General features: G+C 43.7%; 2 protein-coding genes across 3 annotated transcripts in view; one reads left to right on the top strand and one right to left on the bottom strand.

The window, feature by feature from the left end:
* Nucleotides 1–26116, bottom strand: part of LOC136572538 (uncharacterized) — a 249188-nt gene that overhangs the window by 86780 nt on the left and 136292 nt on the right. The window lies entirely within an intron of this gene.
* Nucleotides 25302–26116, top strand: part of C7H4orf19 (chromosome 7 C4orf19 homolog) — a 70011-nt gene continuing 69196 nt past the window's right edge. Inside the window, exons 1-2 of one of the 2 annotated variants that reach the window (XM_066573202.1) lie at nt 25302–25351; nt 25433–25583. The gene's annotated coding sequence lies outside the window, so the exon portion shown is untranslated. Of the gene's footprint in view, nt 25352–25380; nt 25584–26116 lie in introns of those variants that run through there. The other variant, XM_066573201.1, reaches the window with a different exon arrangement.

The raw sequence follows: 26116 nt of genomic DNA, 5'->3' as shown, positions 1-26116 counted from the left end.
GTAAACATAATAAATCATTTTTAGTTAATAAAAGTCACAAAATTCCAAAAAGCATCAATATTTGATGTTTCCCTAACAACCTGTAAAATAAAGTTGCCATTATGTAAATTTAAAGTTAACAGCATAAAAAAATAAACATAATTGAAAAACCTCAGCATACTGTGCAATGCTTGAATTCACCTATGCAGAGAAACTGAACAGCCCGGTTTCCCTACAATTTACCATTGGTTACTGGGGATCTCAGAAGTAGGATACTCTTTGATCTGCTAATCGTAGGAAAATCCTCCTAACAAATTGGGCTCGCTCAAATCCTTGTCCTTTTAGAGGTTAAATAACTTCCACAATTTCTCAGCTGCAGCGCTGCAGTCCTCTGAGACAATATACTAGCTTTACAGCAGTAACGCCCCGGTAAATCCCTCATTGTAATCTGTGAATTGTTGGGAATTTGCATACCCTTAGGTTATTATACGCTCATTGACAAAAAAAATAATACAGCAAGGAGTTGTTGTAATCTAATGAAACTTTATATGCGTGAATATAATGATATAAGTAAGTGATTACAATATTAGAGCAAAATGATAAGTTTATTACTTTGCAATTCATAGGAGACTCTAGTGCCCTATTGGGCTGCCTCTAGCCTGGATACATAATGAAATATGGTCGACTATAGAGGCATATAGGTACTGTATGCTATCCTGCAGCAAATTTGGTTAATATGGTAACTGGGCCTTTAGATCCTGCACACTGGAAGGCTGCCAAAGCTGGCATCTCAGCTCTTTCCATAAATGCTTGATTGGCAATAAATTTGTCGACCAGGCAGGCCAAGGAAGTGTGAAAACTAGGCGGAGACATTCTTGGGAAAGTCTCGCTTTGTGTGGGCTAGCATTATCATGGCGGAAAAATGCCTGTTCAAAGCCCTGCCATGAGAGGAATCTCGTCTCAGTTAGCACATAGTTAATTATTTGCCAGAACACCTAGTTTCTGTAGGTTCTATCCGGACTAGACAGGGTTAACAGCGCCTGTGCTTTCTAGTCTAGGTTAATTAGTCCTGCTAGTGTCTGAGAGGTGTGGCTAGTGATTGACTTGTCTGTCAGCCAATCAGCTTCTCCCTCCTCCCTATAAGATCCAGCTCTTGCTGCCTGGGAGTTGCTGATCAATTTCCAGTGATCCCTGAGCAGTCCCCCTGCTCAGACCTGCTGTGTGTCTGGCTCCGGTGTCTTGGTTTGCTCTTTGTTTGTGTCTATTGTTTGTCTGTCCTTGTTCTGTTTATTTCCGTGCACTGTACCCCATGAGTTCAGGGCTCCCTGGTAGGGATTGGTGGTGGCATAGGCACAAGTGTGGCTCCGCACCTGTCAGAACCGATCGACCTGCTGAATAGGCAGGGCTCCCTCCTGGAGTAAGGGTTTTCAGGAAAAGGTTTTTTCTTAGTTTATTTTACATTTTCGTTGCACGGTCAAGATATACAGACCTTCACCCTCCTGCAGAGGTGCTCCCTGTCCGTTCTGCATCTACCCACCTGTACCAGCGCTTTCCTGCATCTGTCTTGGCTGCCCCACCTTACCCTGTCCATGTTTGCAGTCCAGGACAAATGTGACAACATGTTGCCAAAGGATTTCCAGCACAGAGGATTGAGCTGTCAGTGTACCTTGATCACTACTAGAGGTGACTGACTGTCATATGCAATGGCTTCCTAAATCATCACATCAGCAGATCAAGCACTGTGTGGTTTCACAGTAAAGGCAGGATTGAAGTGCTCACCATGAGACCTCCATACTCAAACATTACTGTCGTCGGCTTTCAAGCAAAAGCTGGAATCATCTCTAAAGACGATGCAATTTCAGTCCGTAGTGGCCAGGTTTTTGCTCACGGTAAAATGTCAAATGAAGGTGACAGTGTTGGGGTGTTAATGGCTAGACATGTAATGAGAGCTGTAACACCAAATCTCCTTCTGCTAAGCACCTGGTCTGGGCACAGAAAGGTTTTTGTAATGAAGGTGCCATCTGTGTCTGGATGGTGGACAACAAAACTGTTGAATATGCTTGTGCTTGTCTATGAATGAAATGATCCTCTCTACTGGTGCTCTTTCTAGGCTGTCTGGAGCCTGTCAATCATGTCTGCATTCCCTCACATTACCACTGCTCCCAACACTCCCTCACAGATTGGTCAGAACGACTTAGATGGCAGACAGCTCATCCTGCTTCTCTCATTCTCAAAGTCTGTTAGCTGGGCAAAATGTCTTCGACTGCGTCATAGAAAAAAATGTCTAGTAGTCCACAATCTTTCAACAAAAGGTACACTATACAAAAGTAGAATGATGGCAACAGGGGAAGCACTTTTACAGCCTCTGATGGCAAGACCCAGTGTCTAATCATACCACAACAGTAATCATTTACATATCTGCCTGAGACATAACAGCAATCCAACATAATTATATTTTTTTTTGTCAGTGAGTATGTATATATCACAGTTGCAAAGAAAAGTAACTGAACCTTATGAAATTAACTTCTATGATTATCAATAAAATTTGACCCTGGCAAATATAATCTAACTAAACCAGTAACACCCAATTGTTGTACCGTTCATGTGTTTTACTGAACACATTGAAAAAACATACAGAATACACAGAGAAAAGAAAGTGAACCTCTGTGTTGATGACATCTCCAAGAGTTATGTAGTTGTCAAAATGTGTTTAAATTAAGGAGATGAGGTTGGAAGTATGGCTTTCACAGGTGCTTTGCCCATTGAATTAAAGCACACAAAGCATGGTTACTGACAAATGTTATAGAGGCACATGGCTGGAAAAGTTTACAAAAGTATTGATAAAGACCTAGGTGTATATCAGTTCATTGTTGAACAAATTATCAACATATGAAGAAAATTCAAGACTGTTGCTACTCTTCCCAGGAGTGGGAGTCCTGTTAACATCACTCCAAGACCACAATGGTCAATCCTGAGAGAGAGGAAAAAGAACCTACAGGTAACAGCAAAAGACATACAGAAGACTCTGCAAGCTCCACTCACTAAATAAGAAGGTGTTCATAGGAAGATACCACAAAGGAAGTTGCCATTCTATACCCCCTCCATCCCTAAAAAAAATGTGTTTATTTCATGTTTGCCCGAGACAACCTGGACATTCCACAATACTTCTGGGGAAAAGTTCTATGGGCAGATAACATAAAAGTGGAACTATGAAATATAGTGAAGAGAGTATCATAATTTGGGGCTGTTTTGCTGCTTGAGGGCCTGGACACCTTGCAGTTATTCAGGGAACAATGAATTCTAAAGTGTATCAAAACATTCTACAAAAGAAAGTAAGGGCAGCAGCCCCAAACTTCAAACAGAAGAGATGTTGGGTGATGCAACAAGACATTGTTTTAAAGCACACAAGTAAATCAACTAAAGAATAATTGAAAAAAAAGGTGATTTGTGTTTTAGAATGACCAGGCTAGAGTCTGGATCTTAACCACATTGAGTTACTTTGGCATAACCTGAAAAGGCCTGTGCATGCAAACCATCTCAGAAATATTGATGAACTTAGACCTCGTTCACAAGGGCGACAAAGTCGAGCGATTTTTCTTGTGTTGTGACAAAGCTACATATGGCATGTGTGTGAAGCCCATGCTTTCCTATGAGTTCCTTCACATTTGCGATGTTTTGTAGAATGCTACATTGCGAGTCAAAAACCTTGTGGGTCTCACGATATGCATATGACCTGTGAGGTTTTGTAGCTCATGTTTCCCTATGAGCCTTCCTGTCTGTTGCATCTCATCACACCAAAGTGCAATTTCCGTGTGGTGCGCTGCAACTATGACAGTAGGAAATCCTACTAACAAAGCTGTAAACTAAGCTGTAGCTGCAGGAAAAAAAAAACAAAACACATACATCACCTCTCTGGTGCTGTCCGGCTCCGCTGCATCTTTTTCCCGGTCCCCGGCACTGTTCTTCAGCATCTCTTCTGGACGGGGATTGGAAAATCCCCGCCTCCAGGAAGCGCTGCCTCTGATTGGCTGAGAGCCGTGGCTCAGCTAATCAGAGCGAGCGCTCGATGAATCAATCACATCCTGAAGACCTTAGGTAAATCATTCCTACAATTGGTGACTGCAATTAACCATTATTGCTTACTTCACTCTCACTTTTTATTGGTCTCTTTAACTGTTAAAACAATTGTTTCCCGGTCTTTAATCCTATCAAGCAGATGTTACTTTATTACACGTGTACAGGATATGGCAGTACTGAATGATTAAAATTTTTTTACGGGAGTCCTCTTCCAGGGAACATTCCAGTTCACTGGTTCTTTTACACACTGGCATTGTATACGATGGTGATTAACCTTTGAATAGGTACTTTACTGTATATTCCTTGCAGAACGTTCTGCACTTGATGTGTTAGGTGTCTATTCACTACAATCTCATCAGGATAAGCAATCTGCAAACAATACATTAGTATTCTAGGCAATCGAGGATCCAAATATGTTACATTCAGATACAGATGTAATGTAGCAAACATTATCTTGACATTTTTTATGTGCTATGATCACTCAGCTACAATGTACTACAATGCGGTAAATCGAGCTGTCATGGTATAGCAGTCATGTTAATGATTACTACACCTGTAAAGGCCAATGTGTGTATTATATATTGCAACCTAACTGCTCACTCTACTAATATAGCATCTGGTGCTCAATCCAACATCTCAACCCTGAATCAATGGATAAGATTAGAAACATTGATATGCTACAAAAATAGCAAATTATGCAATGAGGACGAAAAAAAAGGCAGCGCTGAGGGGAAGAGTCAGAGAAAGAGAGTAGAAAAACGGAAATATACCACCACCTACTTAGCAGAGGGTATAGACACTTTACTTCAATAAAGAAATCCAAGATAGTACTATGGAAATGCACACCGATTGCCCAGGAAAGGTCCAAAGGCCACCAGACTTTATTATGGTGAAGTCATCAACTGTATAAATACCAAGATCCTTGAGGATGGCAAGCCTTCTCTTACACTTGCTTTGTGGATATCTTTGTTTTCCTGGCCTCAAGGCATACAAGTGGTCACCTGCATTTCTTGTATGGTCTCCTGGTTGCACCAGATGAGTGACCTATCTGTTGATCATATGATTCTATGTACTGGCTCCATAGCTGTTTAAGATGGTATTCTCTTTAAATTGTTGTTCAATAAACTAGAACATAGACATGTAGCAGGTCTGCGTTAGACGTAGTTGAGTTTCTAATTTGCTGCAACACAATTTATCTGTGGTTTTATCTGGGGCATTCATACACTGACGTTATACGACCCCACGGCAAAACTCAGAATGGGCTTTGCAGAGTTATTCTCTACTATACTTTCATAATACATCTTTATCGTCGTCCGAACTGCATTTTCCACATATAGATCCGAACAACATGCTTTCCTTCACGCCAATGGACAAATAGAACAATGCTGCTACAACACCCCCACCTAATAGAAGGCAGCATTCCTGCAAGTCAATATCAGACCTTTCAACAAGCCTTGCAACATGATTGAGAATATAAGCAAAAACCAGAGTCTTCTCGAGAAGGAAAAGATCACCATGTACAGACAGACTGTTTTGGGGGTTTGCCTCTCATCAGTGTGCAGTAGGTTTCTGGCTTGGCTAGAGAGAAGCCTTTAGATGTGGGTATTGTTTCTCCTTAGGGAGAGCACCTAGGTGTGAGGAGAGGTATAAGGCAGGGGCGTAACTATAGAAGATGCAGGGGATACGGTTGCACCCGGGCCCAGGAGCCTTAGGAGGCCCATAAGGCCTCTCTTCTCCATATAGGGAACCCAGTACTATGAGTAAAGCATTATAGTTGGGGGCCCTGTTACAAGTTTTGCATCGGGGCCCGGGAGCTTCAAGTTACGCCTCTAGTATAAGGCATGGTTCCATTTTCACATTTGCATAAATTTCCCAGAGGAGCATGCACGACCTTATGCGTCTTCTCAAATCTGCTAGTTGCTCTCCCTAAAAATAAACAAACACGTCCTGACCTTCCTTCACAAAGGCATAAAACTCGGGGTACTTGCAGCCACCACAAGGGGAACTTGACCGCTATTACTGAACTTAAAGCGACCCTCCGGGCCTGGAGAAACAATGATGGCTGAACCGCTTCTCTGACTACCTGATAACACTATACATAGTATGCAATGGTAGTCTAATGAGGCTTTTTCACAGCACAAGAGTCGGCTTAATGAGTGCATGAGCGCTGATGTAACCGTTAAGGTCGTTAGCACTTGTGCAGAGTGTTTAGACAGGCAGACTTCACCGCTGGATCGTGGGCTTCTCGCTGAGCGCTTCGCCTTCTATGTGAATTGCAGAGCGGGGAGCGTTTATACGGAATAAGAAGTCCAGCGATAGTTTTTACGCTGACTGGAAGTCAATGATCACGATTTGTGAACAAATAGTGAGCGATTTTGCATTTACAATGAAGGATTATCACTGAAATTTGTTTGATTGAAAAAAATTTTGAGCGATAATCTTTACGTGTTAATAGGCCATAGGACACTATATGCTAATCTGATTGGTCAGCACTGCTCACGTGCACAGGACTGGTCAATCAAAGCTGGTGTAGAGTCTTAGACTAGGGATTAGAGATGAGCGAGCACCCAAATGCTCGGGTCCGTGTTATTCGAGTCAAGCTTTTCGTAAAACTCAAGAGCTCTACTCGAGTAACGAACCCCATTGACTACAATGGGAGACTCGAGCATTTTTGTATGTGGGACGCCGGGTGCCGAGTTTTTTTTTCCCCCTAGGTTTCTCTCTCTCTGCGTCGGGGAGGGGCCAAAACAGGCACGTCACAGCGCGGAGGAGCCAAAAACTGGGGCGGGGTCGAACATGGCTTGATGCTTGTCCGAGTAACGAGCACCATCGAGTACACTAATACTCAAACGAGCATTAAGTTCGGCAGAGTATGTTCGCTCAACTCAACTAGTGATGTATTCTAAGGGCTCATTCACACAGGCGTTTTGTCACTGCATATTACGCAAGTGTATTTCCCTGCGCAACATGTGGTGAATGGAGACAATGAATGTCTATGGACTTTTATTCACACCTGCATTGGAGCTGCGAGGGGAAATCCCTATAAAACGCAGAAGAAATATGTTGCTGCATGCTCTATTTCTCTGCGTTTTATACGGAGCCCCTGAAGGGCTGCGTATTGAAAGGCTGCCCCTTAGCAATGCCTGCAAGAGGGCAGCGTTTATCATGGAGCCTCGCTCTGCAGTGGGAGATTTGAAAAAGAAATAAAAAGTCACATTGTGCCTGTCCGGGATGTAATACTTCTGGGCATGCACAGTGATTATCGCAGCCCCAATGCAATGTCTGCTGATTCTTCTGCCGACAGAGAGTAGGGGCTGCGATGAGTACAATGCTGTGAGACTCGCAGCATTGGACTCATACGGCCGTGTGAATGAGCCCTTTTACACAGTGTACAGAGAAGCTGGTGTGGCCATCATTGTTTCTCTAGATCCGGAGTGTGGTATTAATGGACACGTATAAAACTCAATGCAATAAGTATCCTCTAGATGAGTTTTCCTCAAAATTATGTGTCTTTACATTACTTTGGTCTTGAAGTGTAAGTGCTTATCTGCTTTGTATAAGTGCAACACCCCAGAGGGATGACCCTGGACACTTGACTACTGTGTGAAGCTGGGAGGGTTAAGTGTTGGCTTGTCATGGCGGCACTTACCAAACTCTGGTCCCTGAGGGATAACACGTAGCCAAAGCCAGAGCAGGACTGCATGCCACCTTCGACACCCCTAGGATAGGGAATGCCAATAAACGGGTTTATGGGGGTAGTAGTAGTTATCACTCGTGATGCCACCATTCCCACACACCAGTATGCTATGCAGCAGAGAAAATAACACAGAGACTTGTGTATAGTACCTTGGGTCCCCATGAACAATTAGGACCCAGTATAACTTTACTTGTAGAAATAACATTCACAAACAATTATTCAAGGCAATGCAGGTACAATTCTCTTAAGTGCAAGTAGACTAAAGCTCAGAGGTCAGGGAAGATACACAGGATGAAACCGGTCCTACAGTCCACGTTATCTATATGGCACCACTCCTGGACCGGCATCGCTCCAGAGGAGGAAGGGGGGTAGGGGTCACTCCGAAGACACTCTGGCAGACAATTATTTACATGAAAGCTTTAACAATAACACCCCGCACAGCAGGCACATGGGTGTGTCTCAGTAGCGTACCTCTGTGCAGTGATCCTGACTATGGACAGCTGCACAGGAAAAGCCTGTAGTGTGAATTGGTACCTGTACAGTAGATTCCTCTTTACAGAACTATTGGGAATTGCTCTCTCTCTGTAGAATCTTGGGACTCACTCCATTCACATCCAGAATCCAATCGCTATGGGATATCTCTCCTCTTCCTCCATCTTCACCTGCATGGAAGCTAAAGGTGCTTCCATGTGGCTCTGTGTTAGCACTCTCTCCTCCTGAAGATGGACTTGAACTCCTTTCCCGCTCTCAATCTCTCACATTTATAACTTCACTTAGTCCACATGACATGACAAACTGATACATTTACATGCAGGCAATGATTTTATTACTGTTAACCTCTCAAGCGCCGCAGTTGTGCAACACACACACTGGATATGACAGGACAAGCTTTGCACAGTGCATCCACATAGGACAAACATGTATGACATTTATGGAGGGGACCAGGATGGTGTTCTGGGCCACTGCATAAGAAATTATTACCACGTGCACCAAGTTACTGCAAGCCCTCTGAAGTATTGACCTGTGGTGGATTATCGTTTGGGCAGCTAATTGAGGTCCACTGGCTGAGTTTAATTTGTTTTAAGCCCCTCCTGCCGGCCTAAACATAAATGATGGCGCACTCCTCACTTTTTTTTATGTGTGGTGCTTGATCCCACTGATCGCTCCTCTGCAGAGTACCATTGGCTGGTTTGGGAAGTCATAACAAAAGAGCCCCATTCAGCAGAAAGCACTGATTAGAAGCTAAAACGGAGGCAGTGTTCATATAATGCTATATTGGCATCATCTGATGGACGTGTACATATATTTGGTGATTCATTTTTTTAGGGAAATAATATAGATTGAACCAACTACTTTAAAAAAGAATATGTAAATACTGAGAAAATGTGAATTTTTTTCCTGTTTCTGCCCATTTATCATTTACAAAATAAAATGATACACACTCCAATTTGGAAAAATTAAAAAGCTCTACGTGTCCCAAAAAACAGAAAATATTGGAGCAGACTAAGGGCTCGGTCAGACGAGCATGCAATTCCGGGTTGTTTAGCAGCGAGCACAGCACAGCTACTAAAGATCGCATGAACGGGCTGCTTCAAGCTCCCTGTAGCAGCCCGTTCACATGCTCCGTGGTGTGGGCTGTGTTCTTTCCTATAGAAAGCACACAGCAAAGATAGGACATGTCCTATTTTTGCCGGCACATCGAAGCCGACATGCGAGTTTGCTTTTGTAAGGTGCGAGGAGTTTTGCGCACCTAACGATCTCCATGTGAACACTTCTATAGGAACCTATTGGTTCTTATTAGAAGCGAGTGAAGTGCGCTGCTAAACAGCGCTGAATTGCACGCTCGTCTGACCAATCCCTAAGGGCGCTTTCACATGACAGTTTTCGTGTTAAGTTTTTTGTGAGCCAAAACCATGAGTGGAGAGAAAGTATAATGGAAAGATTTGCAGTTCTCGGACGCACTCCTGGTTTTGGCTCACAAAAAACTGAACACAAAAACTAAGGCCCTAAGGCCTTATTCACATGGGCTACAAAATGGAACGACTTTGTAGCGCTACAAAAACATACATGTATGTGAAGCTCAGGGTTTCCAATGGGTTCTTTCAGGCTGCAAAACGTCTCTCATGTGAAAGAACCCATTGGAAACACTGAGCTTCACATACATGCGTTTTTGTAGCGTGTGAATAAGGCCTAAAGGGTGCCTTTACACAGCAGATTTGGTGCCAATTTTCTTCATCTTAGAAATCAGCACCAAAATCCGCACCATTTCATTTGGACTTTGCAGTGGATCTGCATTAAAATGGTGTGGATTTTGATGTGGATTTTTCAGATGTAGAACATTTGCAGCAAATCAATGAGGAGGCGACTGAGGATCGAGCCCTGGGGGATCTCCAACACTAAGAGGAAGTAAAGCCAGTGAAGGAGACGCTGAATGAGTGGTCAGAGAGATAGGAGGAGAACCAGGAGAGAGCAGTGTCCTTTAGGGTGATAGAGTGAAGCATAGTGAGGAGGAGGTCATGGTCAACAGTGTCAACTAGAGATGAGCGAACGTGTTCTTAACGAGTACTTACGCACCCGAACACCGGCTTTTCCGAGGACTTCAGTGTTCGCCCGTAAAGATTCGGGGGGCGCCGGGGGGCGGGGAGAGGCGCGGCGGCGCGGGCGGCAGCAGCGGGGAACAGGGGGGAGCCCTCTCTCTCTCCCTCTCCCCCCCACTCCCCGCCGCACCCCCCCCCCCCCCCCGCGCTGCCACGGCGACCCCCGAACTTTTTTCCCCCCGAGCACGGAAGTCCTCGCAAAGTTCGGTGTTCGGGCGAAAAGGGGCGGGGCCGAACACGTTCGCTCATCTCTAGTGTCAACGCATCGGAGAGGTCGAGAAGGATTAGTAGGGAGTAGTCACCCCTTGACCTCGCCGTCATCAGGTCGTTTGACACTTTTGTGAGGGCAAGAAAATAGAGCATACTGTGTGCAAAAATATGCACTTGTGAACAAACCTATTGAAATCAATGTGCCAATTCGTATGTGCGTACAACCCCTCCCCCCATCTGATTTAAAAGACTATGTTCTTGCCTATCGCGTGTGCATTTGCACACCTCCCATAGACTTCAAAGAGGCCCTTTGGTAGGCAAATATGCAGGAAAATAGAGCAGGTCCTATTTTTTGCATGTGCAAAAAAAGGAAATGAGAAAGACCCAATTGAAATTATTAATAATAATAATCTTTATTTGTATAGCGCCAACGTATTCCGCAGTGCTTTAATGGGTTTTATTCTCTGTCTTTTGTGCGTGCAGTTTTAGCATGGGTAAAAATATGCAAATACATCCATCTAAAGTCGCCCTTATGGTTGAACAGTCGTTGAATGAAAAGTCGTGTGGTGAACAATCATTTTGCTACATATATTTCAGTTCATAGTGACCGTTACAGTCATTCAGACTGGCCATAAATGTTCAGTGTCACCAGGCGGTGACAAACACTCATTTTCTGAACGTTCTTTCGAGCAGAGATCGCTTATGAATCAAAAGATCTTTTATCCGACAAACGGATGGAAATTCCAAACATGTTCAACTTCTTTCTAGACAAGGGCGATGTGTCATCAGTTGGCTAAAGCCAACATTTATTTCTATTCACCCAACAAATGATCACTCTAGTTGAAGCCGTCCATTTCCCTAAACTTTAGACCTTATGAAATCATTGTTCTGTCTTGTAGTAATCATCCTGTAGGTTATTTTTATGCAGATACAAAAACACTGGATGGAATGATTAGTACAAAGGAAAAGGTTTCCATTTTGACTGTGTTTGAAAGCTAATTTCATGCCTGATCAACAAATTTGCTGCCCACATAACCGAAAAACACAAATTTTATTTCAGCAGTAACATCTGGGAAAATTATAAACTGCAATATATATATATGGAATACCCAGAGAAGCTATAAAAATTAGGATTATTCACCCTGGAAAAAAGGCGGTTAAGGGGAGAACAAATAACTATGTATAAATACATTAGGGGACAATAGAAGGATCTTTCCCATGATATGACTGGGACAGTAATAAGAGGGCATTCTCTACGTCTAGAAGAAAGAAGGTTTCTACACTTCTGCCTGAGGACGTGGTGATGGCAAAATCCATAGAGGAGTTTAAGAGGGGACTAGACGTCTATCTAGAGCGCTATGATATTACAGGATATAGACATCAGGTGACCAGCGAGGTTGTTGATCCGGGTCTTGGAGTCATGTAGGAACTTTCAAACGTTGATCCGGGGATTATTCTGACTGCCATTATGGAGTCTGGAAAAAAAAAATTCCCACTAAATGTGCTTAATTGGCTTCTGCCTCACCCGGGTTTTTTTTTGCCTTCCTTTGTATCAACAAGGAGGAGTGAAAACAGTCTGAACATTGTCTTCTTTTAGCCTTGCACACTATGTTATTATGTATATCTATTTTTTTTACATAAGAAGGGTAAAATTCCTTTTATCTGGCATCGGTGAGACATGAAAAATAATGGACTATTGAAACGTGTATTTTTGGATGACACGCATAAATTCAAAAAAAGTTTAAAAACATTAAATAAAGGTGAAGAACATTGAGTAAAGCCTTATTCAGATGGCCGTATTGTAAGTGGCGCCTGAGAATCACCAGGGACAGTGTATATTGCATGTAGAAAACTCATCTGTGAATACGGACAAAAGGATATACAGTGTTTTTTTTTCACATAGGCCATTGTTCTGTTTGAAAACTCACCATGTTCATATATATCTCACAACTTTAGGGCAGTTTCAGATGAGCATAGTTGCGCCTGAATGAGGGGAATTTCTTCACCTTCACCGGCTTTTCAAACTCTAGAACACAGGAGTTTAACAATAACTGCGGGAAGATAGGTGCTGCCCAATCTTTCCTGCACGCGGTATTCGCTACCTGCGGGAAAGATAGGGCAGGTACTATATTTTCTCGGCCGTACAATTAACAAGCTAGAATCCCGTTAGTGAAAACGAAACCACTGAAATCCTATTGAAAGCAGTGGTTTCGATTTGTCTCATGGTGCGGATGTGATTATCAACAACCGTATAGCGGGAGATACACACGTTCATCTGAATCCACCCTTAGGCAAATATGTTTGACTGGCACGGAACGTATTTGCATCTGAATGAGAGTCGGAGATGGCAAGAAACAGGCTGATACGTCCATGCCAGCATATGGTACTGTTACTTTTGTGCTTGAAGTACCAGTTCACCCGCTCCCGTGTTATACCCTTCCCATGGAATAGAATGGCAATTAAATGCCAAATTAGGGCTAGCTGTCTTTTTTTCACTCCATTGTACACAGGAGAACTCCCTCCCCCTCCCTTTTTTTAAGCTGCCATAGACTTCTATGGCAGCTTTCTGCGTATCACGGACAAAAATAGCGCAGGTCCTATCTTTTCTCATACAAAGATTTTGCTCGGCTAAAACACATTCATCTGAACGAATCTATTGAAATCAAAGGCTTCGCTTGGTTGGGTTATACGGGTGAGATTTTCACGTATGGAAACTCCTCTGCAAATATGTTCGTCTGAAACCGCCCTTACAGAAATGGAAAGACCACTCCCTTCCACTGACCACATCAAATCACGATACATGATACGGACCAGAATAGGACATGCAGCAATTTATTCATATGGACCATCAGGCCTTTTGAAATGCTCTCATGTGAATAGCCTTCATGGCTCAGTCAGATGAGCGGATATTCGCATGTTTTTCAGCGTGGGAAAAAAACGTACTGCGTTTGCGGGAAAAAATTTGCACCTACAAAAGATAGAACATATGGGTGGCAATGGACGTAGTCATGCAAATTTTTTCCCACACACAGTACATTTTTTTCCCCGCTCGTCTGACTGAGCCCTCATACTATAAAGGTCTGCAGCTGTCAATGCAAACTTGTAGTTGTAGTTCCATTAAATCTCAACAGATGGAGGACAAACAATTTGATAGAATTACAAGTCCCAGAATGCCATGTCAGTTGTAGTCCACTGACATGGTGGGAGTTGTCGGCGGCAGAACCTATTCCATTGGCAGAGGCAAATAAAAAAAATGCTCCTAAAACGCAACCAGGTGAAGCATTTGATTTCAATGGCCTCATTCAGACGAACGTTTTTTTCCATGTAAAATATACACGTGTGAAAAAATAGGACATACATGATCAATTTCGGATGTATATTTTATACGGTGCATGAAAAGATAGGGCTTGCCATATCTTTCGATCTGATATGCCGCAAACTCCCATAGACTTCTATGGTAGCTGGAAACAAGGAAAGGGGAGGGAGTTACCCTGCGCACAAGGCTGGGAAAAGAAAACAGCTCGCCGTAATTAGGCATTTTAATGCCATTTCAAGGATTTTTGCTGATCATTGCTTGCCATCGCTTCTGCGTATTTTTTAACAGTCACACAGCAGCGCCTTGTGTGAATGGGGTTAAATACGACTGTGATGCCTGTTATGTGGTGGTGTTATAGTCAATGGCTGATTATAATAGAGGCTATAGGGGTGGCTGCCCTGGGCCTTTGGTCCCCTTATCCGCCACTGGTAGAAGTATACCTAGAGAGGGGAAGAGAGCTGAAGATCTCTAACCTGATGGAGCTGCGGACTGCAGATGGGGAATGCAGCAAGTAGTGATAGACCTCTTTGGTGAGACGATTCTTTTGGCTCCCAAATGGCTCTCAAACAGCTCATAATTCAATACTGCCTCTGGAATTTCATATAAAGCCAAATTTTGACCCATGATTGAATAATTTAAAGGGATATTCTCATCTCAGCGTTTCATGACTGAGATGGGGAAACCTGTAGCTGTTTCTCTATCACTTCGCTGGGTGTTGAGGAAACAGCTACAGTGAATGGAAACAGTGCAGTGAAACAGATGGCCCAGATCAGGGTCCACCTCCGCAGGATCAGGATTGGCTGTTGGATGTTGTAGTCTCTGGGAGGATTGGGGGGGTCAACCTGAAGTTCAGTTCTCAGAGTCCTCCAGTGGAAACTTGGCATCACCATCATCCACCCAACTTTGGCCACTCAAGAATGGTCTCTCAGCCACCGTTTTGTCCCCTGCTATTGGTAACCTGTACTCCTTCCAGTTCCCTGACTCGGTCTCATCACCACAAGAAACAACAGAGCCCACATCCCACATCCATTATCAAAATAAATGAACTTTATTGTGGGCAGGAAAAAATAAAGGTTGAAGTCGGCTTCTCGTGAAAAAAGAACATGCTTTATTAATGCTTAGTGCCAACAAACATCAGCGCAAAGGATGCGTTTCAACCCAGTGTGGGTCTTGGTCACCTTTGAAGAACATATACACACAGGCATTTAACAACACTTGGTTACAATTAAAGGGGCTGTCTCACGAAAGCAAGTGGGGTTATACACTTCTGTATGGCCATATTAATGCACTTTGTAATGTACATCGTGCATTAAATATGAGCCATACAGAAGTTATTCACTTACCTGCTCCGTTGCTGGCGTCCCCGTCTCCATGGCTCCGTCTAATTTCGGGGTCTTCTTGCGTTTTTAGACGCGCTTGCGCAGAAGGGTCTTCTACCTTCTGGACGGTCCTGGGCACGAGCGGCGTTCTGGCTCTGCCCCCTTCTACGCGTCATCGCATAGCTCCGCCCCGTCACGTGTGCCGATTCCAGCCAATCAGGAGGCTGGAATCGGCAATGGAACGCACAGAGCCCATGGTGCACCATGGGAGAAGACCCACGGTGCACCATGGGAGAAAACCGCAGTGCATCCCTGGGAAAGGACCGGTGGCCATCTTGGGAGAAGAATTTTATAAGTTCATCTTTCATCACATCGGTGAGTAGCAAGCGGTTTAAAAACCGCTTTAAAATGCTATTTTATGCCAGGGGGTGACAGGGGGAATGGGCTAATGTAAAATTTTGATGTTTGCCGTGAGACAACCCCTTTAAATTAATTTAAAAAAACCTTATGGTCAAAATCTCTAGGAAACGCCCCCTGGGTGTGACATATGTTATTGGAGCAATGACAGAGCTTGGCTGGAGTATCAGTATATATATCTCTGAGAACATTAATGTTTATATCCAGATACTTTAATTTGGTAGTCCAGCCAAATATATTGGCTCGCTATGAGCAAGATGTAAAAAAAATGAATGTTAGCTTGATAATTCATCTGATAAGGAAGTGGATAAACAATCTCTGCCCAAATAATGATTCTATTATTAACCCTTTGCAATCCAATTTCGGATTCAGGGTTTCCTAGGGGGGCTTTCTCTTTCTGCCATTATACAATGGCGCCATCTGCTGGCTAGAGCCAGCGCTGCGGTATGGGACATGCTAGAGAGGCCTCCGACAACAGAGCGGCTAGTAATCTAAAGTAAGAATACCCTGCCAGATGTCTTACGACATAAGAGCTATACAGCCTTCAATCAGAATGTCTTTAGACGTCAGACAGTGGATTAGAAAGGGTTAAGAACTCTAGGAAAGCTTGATCTCAAGAGGGCACTTCTGATTGTCACTGCCAAACCAGATAGTCAAGACATAGGAGACTGTAGGAAAGTTGGGTACTCTAGATGAAAACTGTGTGTTCTGGATGAGAAATTGGCCTGCTTGCACAGTATGGAATCCATTAATACACACATCTACATTAGGACATTCCTTCCTCCGGAAAGCTGAGCCTTATAAAATGTGATTATACCCATTTCTGCAGCAGAGCATACATTATTATAGTGTTAAATTTGCCATTCAGGGTTCCAGGAAAGTGTAAACTGCCTATATTGTTATATACAGGAAGAAAAATGACACTGTAGAAATAGACAAGATAAAGAGTCAAGCTCCTGAGAACATTCAGTAATATAGGACTGTATAACTGGACACTTTACCATTCAGATCTCCAAGAAAGCTGGATAATCTGATCATAGAGCCACAACGTAAGGGCTTATTCACACGGACGTATATCACCCACAGCCGATATACACTGCCCCTCTGATGCATTGGTTTACAATTAATTGCATTTAAAAATATAGAACAAACAAAACGTATATAGGCTATGCAACACCCTCTTACAGTGGGTTGGGAGGGGTATCATCTCTCCTTGTGCGGAGCACCTAGAAAGTGTGAGGAGACTTGTAAGGCCATGCATGCTCCTTTAGGAAATATATGCAAATAAGGAAGATGAAACAATATCACTGCAGCGCCACCTATTGGATGGCAGCATTCCTTCCAGTTAATGCTTGGCCTTTTATACAGGTCTTTAGAACAATGATTGGGAATTGAAAACCAATCCAGAATCCACACACAGACAGCTGTTTCAAGGTTCTTGCCCCTCATCAGTGTGCAGTAGGATCCTGGCTTGGCTAGTGAGAGGCCTATGACGTGGGTCATGAAGGGTATCATCACTCCTTAAGGAGAGCACCTAGAAGTTGAGTGAGGAGACTTATATGCATGCTCCTCTGGGAAATACTGTATATGTAAATAAGGAAGGAATAAGGAACAATACCTCTGTAGCGCTAGCTATTGGATAGCAGCATTCCTGTAAATCAATCAATAGCCAAGCCAGGATCCTGCTGTGCAGTGAATACTAAGTGCTGGAAAGATTGGGTGGCACCTACCTTCCCACAGCTTTTTTCAAATTCCTGGCGCGGAGTTTGAAAAGCAGCGAAGGGGAAGAACTTCCCCTCATTCAGGTGCAACTATGCTCCATTCAGGCAAGCATAGTTGCACCTAGGCTTGTCTGAATCCCCCCTCAGGCTCCGGTTTCTTTCACACGAGCACATATCGGACGGAGTTTTCAGAGTTGGCCAATATACGCTTCCATCTGGGGCGTAGAAAACAGGCGCACAAATCTAACGTTTGTGTGCCCGTTCACATGACATGGCGCCCAATGCATATGCACCGAGCTCACCATGCCGTCGCCCATTTCCCCTCCTTCACCATTGCAGGCTCACCTCTCGTATCCTCCCTGCTCGTTCTTTGTAAAGAGACTAGTGTAGAAGCGGATGGAGCTAAGCGGTGGCCCGTCCCGCCTCCCCCTATTGATGGCTATGGACAAGGGGCGGGGAGAGGGCAGTAGCTTAGCTCCGTCTACATCCCGCCCCTTGTTAATAGCCATCAATGGGAGGAGGCAGGACGGGACGGTGTTTAGCTCCGCCCCCACCCCTTCCATTGTACAGAGCGAGCGGGGAGGAAACGAGAGGTGAGCCTGCATGGGGGGGAGGAGAGCAGAGAAAGGGAATTTAGCAACCAAACGGTGTTCCCTTCATTTCAGGCCTAGCCATGTGTCCAGTAAGCAGATTAGCGTCACAATGGGTATGTTTCTGAACACGGGACAAACAGGGGTATCCATTTTGCGGTGCAAGTTTTCATTCATGTGTGTGCTGTACAAACAAAACCAGTTTTTAAAATGACGCAATTGCCAAAAAAATTTAAATTGTAATTTTTTTCCTTCTGCTTTGCTTAGATTCATTCAAAAACTGTGGGGTCAAAATATGCAGTACACTCCTAGATGAATTCGTTAAGGGTTCTAGTTTTCAAAATGGAGTCATTTGTGGGGTTTTTCTGGCATTTTGCCACTCTGGGGCTCTACAAGTGTGCTATAAGGCCTAAAACACCTTCAAGCAAAATATCTGTTCAGAAAGCCACCGGTTGCTCCTTTCGGTTTGGGCCCTGTTGTACATACAGACATAAGATTAGGGCCACAACGGGTATTTTTCTGAACACAGGGGGATAAACAGGGGGATCCATTTTGGGGTGTAAATCCTCATTTTCATGTGCACTATAGAAAAAAATATATCTTAAAAATGAAATATTTGCAAAATTATGAAATTTTATTTTTTTCCTGATCTAAATTGCATTAATTTCTGAAAAAAACTGTGGGGTCAAAATACTCCTGACACCCCCTCAGTGAGTACATTAAGGGGTGTAGTTTTTAAAATGGGGTCATTTGTGGGGGTATCTATCATTCTGACACCCTTTTGCAATCTTCGCTTGGTGGAGGAAACAAAAACATTTGTCCTAATGTTAAAAATCAATGTGTTCCTCAAAATGTTGATAAGTAATGTTAAATTTGTATGTCTCCTAAATGGTTAAAGAAAAAAAAGAAATGTTTTTTAAATGTCCGTCCAGAATAAAGAAAACAGATGGAAATATATATCTTAGCAAAAATGTGTACAGTATGTTTGCGCATATTTGGGATATTACAGTTGCAAATGTGAAAAAATAACATATTTTCTAAAATGTCCCCAATTTTGGTACTTTTAATAAATATACATATATATTTTTACTGCCTACATGAAGTACAATATGTGGTGAAAAAACAATGTCAGAATCACTTGGATGTGCAAAGCCTTTACAGAGTTATTCTATGTTAAAATGATACGTCAGATTGCTAAAATTTGGCTCTGTCACTAAGGCGCAAACAGGCTTTGTCACTAAGGGGTTAAGGGGTTCAATGAATAAGGCTGGAATCAGACGACCGTATATCGGCTCGGTTTTCACACCGAGCCGATATACGGTGTCCTCATCTGCAGAGGGGGGAGGATGGAAGAGCCAGGAGCAGGAACTGAGCTCCCACCTCCTCTCCACCCCCTCTCCGCCCCCCTGCAATATTTGCAATGAAAGGAGGTGGGACGGGGGCGGGGCTAAGGTTCCCAAATTAGCCCCGCCCCCGTCCCGCCTCTCCCCATTGCAAATAGTGCAGAGGGGCGGAGAGGAGGCAGAAAGGGGGCGGGAGCTCAGAGCACTGCTCCTGGCTCTTCCAGGCTCCCCCCTTGCAGAGAGAGACGACGTATATCGGCTGGGCGTGAAAACCGAGCCGATATACGGTCGTCTGAATCCAGCCTAACTCTGTAGAGGTTTTACAAATTAAAATAATCCTGACACGGCGTTTTCATTACATATTCTACTTTATTTAGATAGTAAGAGTAGACTGATATAATTGCACAGACTGAATGACAAATAATTGAATCCCAATTGGCCCATGTAAACAGGCAGTCGTTCATCTATGGACGACTGCCTGTTTTCTGTGAATGAGGCAGGCCGTCCAAAACGATCCACTCTGCCTCCATTCACTGAGCGATGATCATTCCTATGTAAAAGCACAGGAAGGATTATTGCTGAGATGGCCTGTTGGACATCTGTGCCTGACAGGTCATCCCATGTAAACAGTATACGTGATTGTAATAGAAGGGGATAGTTTGAAGTTAATGTGTGGAAGGGGTTAATGTGAAGTGTTTTACACAGTAGGCTCTCCATATCTCTCCTCTGATCTCAGACTGACAGGAGAGCAGAAGAAAGAGATGGGAGAGACAGGCTGATATAGTACTGATATACCAGGAAATATTGCTACAAAAGGCAAACCTTTCCAGCCAGCTTTCTGAATGGCTAGCAATGATGACTTTATTGGAACCTAGATCAATCAGGTCCCGACGATAGCACCCGAACAGACTTTTAGTAACAGCCTGTTTCAGGTGTTTTATCTGCTGTGAGGTGCTGTGATTGCCCACTGACAGCAGAATATAATTTTATATCGCTGCTGCACAGAGCCCAGACAGCTGTGATGTAAATTCAAAGTGGGTAGTCACGAAGGGGTTAAGAGATAGCCCCAATTTGTGATATCATTTGTGCAGCAAGGTGAATAACTGACAGGAATGTATGAGAGAATAGGCCTATGTTAGGAGACCCCTAGCACAGAAAGGCGTTGGTGATGGTTGCTAAATGGAAATGCAAGAGACATAAGCCTCCATGTGAGTTAAGGAGAGCAAAACAATGAGGAGGAGGCTCCCATGCGTGAGGGCTGAAGGGCATGTGCAAGATACAAAGATGGGAAGAAAAAAAGGAAAGATATACTGCCAGTGGTTGGTATGTAAAAATTGACAAAGACACCGAGACAAGGCTGTCGAAAGGCTAACACAGAAGTGAAGGAGAGAATGGCAAGTCATTTCAGTGAGACTAGTGATAAAGGGTTAATTCCAGTGGTTACCTTGCTGTCACCAAATGGGGAAATTTATTCCAACCTGTATATATGAAAAAGATTGTGTTCAGTTCTAAGTAAAGTTAATACACAATGTCTTTCCAGACAGAGGCTTCTTCGGAGGAGTTACTGCTGCAAAACAAATAAAAGTGTAAGTGTGCAAGCTGTAAGTGTAGTTTGATTTAAAATGTGTTGGCTTTAAAGCTTTATTCCCACGAGTGCATATCGGCTGCCATTTTCACGGCCGGCTGATATACGCTGCATTGGGAGAGAAAAATCTGATAAACAGCACACAAATCAAACGTTTGTGCGCCTGTTGAGACGGCCTGGGGTTCTGCGCATATGCGCCGAGCTTACCAGGCCGTCGCCCATTTCCCCTCCATCCCCATCGCAGGCTCACCTCTCGTCTCCTCTCAGCTCGTTCTTTGCAATGAGAGGGGGTGGGACAGGGGAGGAGCTAAGTGCTGGCCCGCCTCCCCCCATTAATGGCTATGGACAAGGGGTGAGGAGAGGGCGGGAGCCTAGCTCCACCCAGGTCCCGCCCCTTGTCCATAGCCATCAATGGGAAGAGGCAGGACAGGATGGCACGTAGCTCCGCCCCACTCTAGCTCCCTCCCATTGTACAGAACAAGCGGGGAGGAGACGAGAGGTGAGCCTGCACAGGGGGAGAGGGGAGTTTAGCAGCCTTGCTGCTAAAGTCCCTCCCACCTACAGCTGCTGCCATGGGCTCCCATAGGAACCCATGCAGCGGCCGATGTATTCTGGCCCAAAAGATAGTTTCAGGACTATCTTTTGGGCCCGACCTAAAAATGCCCGGCGCTATATTGGCTTCACCGGGCTCTTTTACGTCTCAGGAATGCGCCCATGTGATCTGATGCATTGGAATCCAATGCATCAGATCACAGTGCATATCGTCCGGCCGTGAAAAGCACGTATGAAAAACAAACCGCAGAGCAGCACAGAGGAATTTTCATAAAAAGATGTTCAGCATCCTACTGGTAAGATGACTCCTTTCTTAAATCTTCTCCATAAAAGTAACACAACAAAGGCCATGTTAAGGCCGAAACGTTGTGTTAGTTTTATGGAGAAGATTTAATAAAGGAGGCATCTTAGGATGCTGAACATCTTTTTATGAACATTCCTGTGCGCTGCTCTGCGGTTTGTTCTTAAAATCAGGGGGATTCTCTGCTTATTTGTACTTATTTATTTTTGTTTTATATCACAATTACATTTTATATTTAAAAACACATATTATTACATTCAAAAACACAGATAGTTTGCTTGTGGGTTCAATCTCCAGTACCTTTGCACAGGTGATTAATTGAGAACAGGGTTACCTAATTAAGGTGTACTAAATTGCATTTGCTGAACTTGGTGTGTCCTTTCCAAACAGAGGATTCATTAGAGGAGTTACTGCTGCTAAGAGCTATTTAAAGCAAGCAAAAGTGTGAGTGTGGTTTGATTTAAAGTGTGGCTTGTTTTAAGTGCATGTGATTTAAAATTGTATGACTTTAAATTTTGGGACTTTCACAGAGAATCACCTATATTTTTTTTACTGTTATTTTCACTTGTATATATCATCTGACTTCTATCAAGTACAATCCCAATTTAGAATGTGCTCCATGATTGACAGTCCTGTCCAGTGTAGACCTTGTGACATTTAGGCTGCATTCCCACAAACGTATATCGGCTCGGTTTTCACGCCGAGCTGATATACGTCGTCCTCATCGGCAGGGGGGAGGATGGAAGAGCCAGGAGCAGGAACTGAGCTCCCGCCCCCTCTCTGCCTCCTCTCCACCCCTCTGCACTATTTGCAATGAAAGGAGGTGGGATGTGGGCGGGGATAGTTTTGTGGATTAGCCCCACCCCCATCCCGCCTCTCCCCATTGCAAATAGTGCAGAGGGGTGGAGAGGAGGCAGAGAGGGGGCTGGAGCTCAGTTCCTGCTCCTGGCTCTTCCATCCTCCCCCCCTGCAGATGAGGACGATGTATATCGGCTCGACGTGAAAACCGAGCCGATATACGTTCGTGGGAATGCACCCTTAGGGTGCCTACCCACTAGCGATATTTTTTCTTGCGCTGTGAGAGTGAGTGAAAACACATGATTCGCAGCACAAAGAAAACTCTGCGATATCACTAATTGCTTTTAATGAGGCCGTCAGCTGCAGCGCCAGCCCCATTGAAAACATAGGGAGTATATCACAGACTTCTGCCACAGTTGTCTCAGCAGCAAAGAGGTGAGTATATATATTTTTTTCACCAGCTAGAGATGGTTTTCAGAGAAGGGCTATTTCAAGCCCTTCCCTGAAAATCATCGCTGCGGGGGTTGCCTGCAGGGACAGAGGAAGACAAAGTTCGATTAGCTCACAGATGTCCTTAATCTTATTGACTGGGACAGTATCCTCAAAAATAAGAGTGCAATTAATAAACGGGAAATGTTTAAAAACATCTTAAGGGTGCATTCAGACGACCGTATATCGACTGGGTTTTCATGCCCAGCCGATATACGGCGTCCCTCTCTGCAGGGGGAGGAAGCTGGAATAGCCGGGAGCAGTGCACTGAGCTCCCGCCTCCTCTCCACCCCTCTCCGTGCCTCGCCAGTATTTGCAATGGGAGGGAGCAGGGCGGTGGCAGAGCTAAGTTCCGGGGCGTAGCTCCGAAACCCAGCCGATATACAATCGTCTGAATGCGCCCTTAAATAGGAGAAAACGAATATGGCTCAATAAAATGTAAAGGGGGCAATAAACAACAAAAAGAAAGCATTTAAACTACTAAAATAAGAAAACAATGAAGAAGCATTACAAAGCTATAAAGAAAAAATAAATCATGTGAACAGCAAATAAAAGCAGCAAAGGTGGGGACAGAGACACTTATTGCCAGGGAGAGTAAAATAAACCCTAAACTGTTTTTCAACTGTATAAATAGAAAAAAGTTTAAAATGGAAAGTGGTGGCCCTTTAAAAAGTAATGAGGGAAAACTAGTAGAGTGTGATGAGGAGAAAGCAAATATGTTACTTTTTTTTTTTTTTTGCCAGTATATTTACTCAGGAAAATTAAATGACAGGTGAAATATAAAGTTACAAAGTAAGCACTCTATTAAATATCACTAGTCTAAGCAAGGAAGAAGTGCAGAGACACCTTAAAAAGACTAAAAGAGACAAATTGTCAGGTCTCGATGGAATACACTTGTGAGCTCTAAAGGATTTGATGCTCGTTCGAGTAACGAGCACCATCGAGTACGCTAATACTCGAACAAACATCAAGCTCGGCAGGGCACATTCTCTCAACTCTAGTCAGCACCTAGAAGGTGGGTGAGGAGACTTATAAGGCCATCCATGCTCCTCTGGGAAATATGCAAATAGGGAACATGGAACAATACTTCTGCAGCGCCACCCATTGGAGGACAGCATTCCTGAAAGTCAATGTTAGACTCTTTAAACAAGTATTGTAACAATAACTGGGAATTGTAAGCAAAAGCAAGAATAACCATACACAGACAGATGTTTCGAAGTTATTGCCCCTAATCAGTGTGCAGTAGGTTTCTGGCTCAGCTAGTGAGAGACCTATAGACCTAAAAAGTCTAACACTGACTTGCAGGAATGCTGCCTTCCAATAGATGGTGGGTGCTACAGAGGTAATGTTCCATTGTTCCATTTCCCCCAGAGGAACATGGATGACCTTGTATGTCTCCTCACACACCTTCTAGGTGCTCTCCTTAGGGCTCCTTCAGACTGGTGAGGGCAATATTGGGCTATGAATCATGGCCTGAAATCGCCCTCACAATCCATGTGAAACCCCTGGATGCGAGGCATTTTCATTTGAAAACAGCTTCACATCACTGCAGGGCTGAAGGAATCCCCGATGCGACTATCACAGCCGCGGCAGAGGATCGCAGAGTTCTCTCATTGTTTTCAATGGGGACTGGCGCTGCTGCTGCCAGCCCCATTGAAAACAATGGACGCTATTGAAAAAAAAATAGAACATGCTGCAATTTTTTTTCCTGCATAGCATTGCGATGACATGCAGGAAAACATCACTAATGTGAATGAACCTATTCAAAATAATGGGTTTCATATCTGTGCAAGATGTGACGCCAGTGTGAAGGCAGCCTTAAGGAGAAACAATACCCTTCTCGACCACGTCTATAGGTTTCTCACTAGACTACTGAAGCATTGATGACAGCGCCCGGCCTGCTCCACTGGACGTTCAGCTGATAGGTCATCAGTTCAGAAATCCCAGAATACCCACTTAATTCTACATTCTGCATCTATAGTGAAACTTTTACGAAAAAGTTGCTTTAACATCCACCTAAATGCAAGAGCATTAAAAACAGCAATACAAACAGTATGAGCAAACATGCATAGAACAGAAGTAATTACTTACGCCCAGTATACAAAGTGCATCTATCTAACCTTTTATAAAGCCTTGTCTTTCCCATAGGTACAGAAAGTCATTTACACAGGCTGGCTTCTATTACTCGTCCTGGCTTGTAGTGCGCAATACTTTCCAAATAAAGAATAGCCCCAGCTCCTGCTCTAACCTTATCTCTCCTGCCACCTAACCCAACCGGTAGTGTCAGACAGTACCAGCTCCCTGCCCAGTCCATGAGTGTAAAGCCGTCCAGCAGGAGTTACACTTCTCTCGCCCTGCAGGTAAAGAGTTACACACTGTAAGTCTAGGAAGTATGAAAGAATTTATTTCCATGTCTTGTCACGTGATCCTTTAATTCTCAGTGTCACCAGCTCCAGTCCCTCATTAAGAGAGGTCATGCAAACTGCAGACTGCTCCGACTCATTTCACATTCAAATTCAGATGACAGGCTAAAAAAAACATGGAACATACATAGAAGAGGACTTCACTACCCGAAGCACCAGGAGAAGACAAGTAAGAAACCCTTCTACTTTATATAGCACCTGTGATAAGGTTTACCTGTCCTACCGCACTTCCAGCTACTGACACACCTGTTACACGAACAGTGCGCGAGATCCACTACGCTGCTGTATATGCAGGCAAGAACTTGTTGATGTTTAGAAGTAGCAGAGCTGAATTTGTCATGTAACTATAACTTCTTACTTATTACTTTCTTATTTCTTTACCTACAGTACAATTCTATGTTAAAACTACAGCTCAGCTCTGAAAGCTGTTACATCTATGTTTACTAATACAATTGTAGAATTGTTTAAACTATTATACATTGTTTTAAATCATATAAAGTCACACAGAGTATTACAGAATATATAGAAATATTACAGTAATGAGTAAAAATGAGGTTAGGATACAAAGTTACGTGACTTTTGGAATCTGAGATGACATTTCATCAGGTATATTCCTCCACGGGGATGATCCAGTGTTTTCATGCTCATTGTAACCTACTTCTATCACTCCTCTGGGAAGTGGTGACTGTTGGAAGTTTACTG

This window comes from Eleutherodactylus coqui, chromosome 7, assembly GCF_035609145.1.
Source record: "Eleutherodactylus coqui strain aEleCoq1 chromosome 7, aEleCoq1.hap1, whole genome shotgun sequence".
In the NCBI taxonomy this organism is placed as follows: domain Eukaryota; kingdom Metazoa; phylum Chordata; class Amphibia; order Anura; family Eleutherodactylidae; genus Eleutherodactylus; species Eleutherodactylus coqui.
Note: the sequence above shows the minus strand (reverse complement) of the source record. Positions and strands in the feature narration are given on the sequence as shown.